General features: G+C 53.3%; 1 non-coding gene across 1 annotated transcript in view; it reads left to right on the forward strand.

Moving 5' to 3' along the window:
* The first annotated feature begins 3,427 nt into the window (after positions 1-3,427).
* The window catches only part of LOC126443552 (small subunit ribosomal RNA), a 1,909-nt gene continuing 336 nt past the window's right edge, over positions 3,428-5,000 (forward strand). The window contains exon 1 of the ribosomal RNA XR_007582001.1: positions 3,428-5,000. This exon is cut by the window's right edge and continues 336 nt beyond it. This is a non-coding gene — a ribosomal RNA (small subunit ribosomal RNA).

A 5,000-nucleotide genomic window follows, 5' to 3' on the forward strand; every position in this document is an offset into this window, starting at 1 on the left:
ACCCATGTTGTGCCTTAACCTAACCCATGTTGTGCCTTAACCTAACCCATGTTGTGCCTTAACCTAACCCATGTTGTGCCTTAACCTAACCCATGTTGTGCCTTAACCTAACCCACGTTGTGCCTTAACCTAACCTACGTTGTTCCTTAACCTAACCCATGTTGTGCCTTAACCTAACCCATGTTGTGCCTTAACCTAACCCATGTTGTGCCTTAACCTAACCCATGTTGTGCCTTAACCTAACCCATGTTGTGCCTTAACCTAACCCATGTTGTGCCTTAACCTAACCCATGTTGTGCCTTAACCTAACCCATGGTGTGCCTTAACCTAACCCATGTTGTGCCTTAACCTAACCCACGTTGTGCCTTAACCTAACCCACGTTGTGCCTTAACCTAACCCACGTTGTGCCTTAACCTAACCCACGTTGTGCCTTAACCTAACCCACGTTGTGCCTTAACCTAACCTACGTTGTGCCTTAACCTAACCCATGTTGTGCCTTAACCTAACCCATGTTGTGCCTTAACCTAACCCATGTTGTGCCTTAACCTAACCCATGTTGTGCCTTAACCTAACCCATGTTGTGCCTTAACCTAACCCATGGTGTGCCTTAACCTAACCCATGGTGTGCCTTAACCTAACCCATGGTGTGCCTTAACCTAACCCATGTTGTGCCTTAACCTAACCCATGTTGTGCCTTAACCTAACCCATGTTGTGCCTTAACCTAACCCATGTTGTGCCTTAACCTAACCCATGTTGTGCCTTAACCTAACCCATGTTGTGCCTTAACCTAACCCATGTTGTGCCTTAACCTAACCCATGTTGTGCCTTAACCTAACCCATGTTGTGCCTTAACCTAACCCATGTTGTGCCTTAACCTAACCCATGTTGTGCCTTAACCTAACCCATGTTGTGCCTTAACCTAACCCATGTTGTGCCTTAACCTAACCCATGTTGTGCCTTAACCTAACCCATGTTGTGCCTTAACCTAACCCATGTTGTGCCTTAACCTAACCCATGTTGTGCCTTAACCTAACCCATGTTGTGCCTTAACCTAACCCATGTTGTGCCTTAACCTAACCCATGTTGTGCCTTAACCTAACCCATGTTGTGCCTTAACCTAACCCATGTTGTGCCTTAACCTAACCCATGTTGTGCCTTAACCTAACCCATGTTGTGCCTTAACCTAACCCATGTTGTGCCTTAACCTAACCCATGTTGTGCCTTAACCTAACCCATGTTGTGCCTTAACCTAACCCATGTTGTGCCTTAACCTAACCCATGTTGTGCCTTAACCTAACCCATGTTGTGCCTTAACCTAACCCATGTTGTGCCTTAACCTAACCCATGTTGTGCCTTAACCTAACCCATGTTGTGCCTTAACCTAACCCATGTTGTGCCTTAACCTAACCCATGTTGTGCCTTAACCTAACCCATGTTGTGCCTTAACCTAACCCATGTTGTGCCTTAACCTAACCCATGTTGTGCCTTAACCTAACCCATGTTGTGCCTTAACGTAACCCATGTTGTGCCTTAACCTAACCTATAATGTGCCTTAACCTAACCTAAAGTGCGCCGTAACCTAAACTATATTGCGCCTTAACCTGACGCACGTTGTCGCTGAACCTGCTCTGTAATTGTTATGCAACCCGTTAAAGTAGTGTAGTGTTGCCTAACCGCAACCCTCGCAATATAGTTCGCTACTCGCACTGCCCGGTCCCCTGTGTATCGCGTCATGTTAAACACCTTGCAGGTGTTGCTGACTTTCCACATGCTCCTGCTATACACTGTAGTGTGGATAGCAGCAGGACGTACATGCCCCCCCCCCTTCCCCCCTGCCTTCGCAAGCTGGTCGGTGAGAAGTTTGCATGTTCAATGCCCTTCGCATGCCGACGTACTCAGCCTACGTTGTGGTACGGCCTGTCACCTGTCCGCCGATGTACGCAAAACCCACAAACTGTACTGCACATTGCTCCGTATGTACTGAATGATACATCGTGGCCCATGTGACCGTATGACGACAGCGCCTAGCAACGGCGGACCATACAGTCCAAATATTGTGCACGCAGCTACGTGTCGTCTCCCTATAAGAGCTGGATTGCAGTGTGGTACGCCATACAGACGTGTGGGAGGAACGGACGCCCTGGATGGCGATCAGCATGAGCAGTCTGTTGATGTAGTGGAGCGTGTATTCGGACGTAGTCGTCTCTTCTCACACACCGTGATAGCATGTTGCACCGCGTTCCACATCTGCGACATGCTGCAGAGGCGGGCTGACAGTCGTTCGCGCAATGGACACCGCATACGTACGGGGTCTACCTTCCACGTGTTCTCTAGGCGTGCACATGTTGTTGCGTCTATGTGGGCAGACGTAGTGTGTTGTGACACCTGACACAGGCATGCAATACTCGTTGCAAATGGCGATGGACGTGTACGTTTGCTGGTGACGTTACGCAAATGAACAACCGGTAACCCGTTGTGGTGCGGTTGTTCTCGCTAGAGGTGAATCAGTGTTGGCGACGATCGGTCGAGCTATTAACCGGTTGTTTCAGGGATACCCACCATGCCCACGAACGTGAAAGGGGACCCACCATGCCCACGAACGTGAAAGGGGATCTGGGTGTGAGGCGATACGCGGCGGTGGCTGGGTGGGACCGTCCCCGGCCGGTGAGGGGGGGCCGCCCGGCGTGCTGGCAGCGCGGTGCGTGGGCGCACGCGCTACAGCCGGCTGGTGGGGGCGGCCGGTGGCAGGCGCGCCGGCCGACGGACGCGGCAGGCGGCGCAGCTGCGCGCCGGCGCCCCCTGCTCGCGGCGCCTTGCGGCCAAAGTAGGTCCTCGCGGGCCCGGTGCGAAGCGCGGTGGCCATCTGCAGTGTGCTGGTCCGATTGAGGACTTTGTGCGCTGAGGATGCGCCGCCGCCCGGCGCTCGGCGCCGCGACGCCGTCTGCTGCTCGGTCGCCCCAGCGGTTCTCGCAGGTGGTTTGTATCGCAGCTGTGCGGACGTGTTGGCGCGTGCGCTGTGCTGGGAGAGTTCGCTTCGGCACCCAAGTAGGGCTTTTGTCCTTCTGTGGCGCTGGCGTTGGAGCTGCCGGTCACCGTAGGTGGCGCGTGTTGTCTCCCGCCGGCAATGCCACGACAGCACGCTCCCGGGCCTCTGTCGGCAGCGGCAAGCTCAGTTGGGAGCACGGGTGGTCGCACCTAAAGCGTCTACTCGCCTAACTCCGGGCGATTGCGCCTCTCTCGAACCCGACCAAGTACTTAGGACGGCGCTGCGCGCCGCCGGGACCTGAGAGGGTTTCGAGGTGTGTTGTGCAGGGGAGCTCAGCCTCCTCCTGTTTGCAGAATAATTGAGCGGACGCTTGCGTGTTCGCGCGGGCCCCCGGGACACACTCCCGGGCGGCCGGCTGCTCAGCTCTAGTTGACGCAGCTCCCTGGTTGATCCTGCCAGTAGTCATATGCTTGTCTCAAAGATTAAGCCATGCATGTCTCAGTACAAGCCGCATTAAGGTGAAACCGCGAATGGCTCATTAAATCAGTTATGGTTCCTTAGATCGTACCCACGTTACTTGGATAACTGTGGTAATTCTAGAGCTAATACATGCAAACAGAGTCCCGACCAGAGATGGAAGGGACGCTTTTATTAGATCAAAACCAATCGGTCGGCTCGTCCGGTCCGTTTGCCTTGGTGACTCTGAATAACTTAGGGCTGATCGCACGGTCCTCGTACCGGCGACGCATCTTTCAAATGTCTGCCTTATCAACTGTCGATGGTAGGTTCTGCGCCTACCATGGTTGTAACGGGTAACGGGGAATCAGGGTTCGATTCCGGAGAGGGAGCCTGAGAAACGGCTACCACATCCAAGGAAGGCAGCAGGCGCGCAAATTACCCACTCCCGGCACGGGGAGGTAGTGACGAAAAATAACGATACGGGACTCATCCGAGGCCCCGTAATCGGAATGAGTACACTTTAAATCCTTTAACGAGTATCTATTGGAGGGCAAGTCTGGTGCCAGCAGCCGCGGTAATTCCAGCTCCAATAGCGTATATTAAAGTTGTTGCGGTTAAAAAGCTCGTAGTTGGATTTGTGTCCCACGCTGTTGGTTCACCGCCCGTCGGTGTTTAACTGGGATGTATCGTGGGACGTCCTGCCGGTGGGGCGAGCCGAAGGCGTGCGACCGCCTCGTGCGTGCTCGTGCGTCCCGAGGCGGACCCCGTTGAAATCCTACCAGGGTGCTCTTTATTGAGTGTCTCGGTGGGCCGGCACGTTTACTTTGAACAAATTAGAGTGCTTAAAGCAGGCAAGCCCGCCTGAATACTGTGTGCATGGAATAATGGAATAGGACCTCGGTTCTATTTTGTTGGTTTTCGGAACCCGAGGTAATGATTAATAGGGACAGGCGGGGGCATTCGTATTGCGACGTTAGAGGTGAAATTCTTGGATCGTCGCAAGACGAACAGAAGCGAAAGCATTTGCCAAGTATGTTTTCATTAATCAAGAACGAAAGTTAGAGGTTCGAAGGCGATCAGATACCGCCCTAGTTCTAACCATAAACGATGCCAGCCAGCGATCCGCCGCAGTTCCTCCGATGACTCGGCGGGCAGCCTCCGGGAAACCAAAGCTTTTGGGTTCCGGGGGAAGTATGGTTGCAAAGCTGAAACTTAAAGGAATTGACGGAAGGGCACCACCAGGAGTGGAGCCTGCGGCTTAATTTGACTCAACACGGGAAACCTCACCAGGCCCGGACACCGGAAGGATTGACAGATTGATAGCTCTTTCTTGATTCGGTGGGTGGTGGTGCATGGCCGTTCTTAGTTGGTGGAGCGATTTGTCTGGTTAATTCCGATAACGAACGAGACTCTAGCCTGCTAACTAGTCGCGTGACATCCTTCGTGCTGTCAGCGATTACTTTTCTTCTTAGAGGGACAGGCGGCTTCTAGCCGCACGAGATTGAGCAATAACAGGTCTGTGATGCCCTTAGATGTTCTGGGCCGCACGCGCG

The sequence above is a fragment of the Schistocerca serialis genome, unplaced genomic scaffold (assembly GCF_023864345.2).
Source record: "Schistocerca serialis cubense isolate TAMUIC-IGC-003099 unplaced genomic scaffold, iqSchSeri2.2 HiC_scaffold_157, whole genome shotgun sequence".
NCBI lineage: Eukaryota > Metazoa > Arthropoda > Insecta > Orthoptera > Acrididae > Schistocerca > Schistocerca serialis.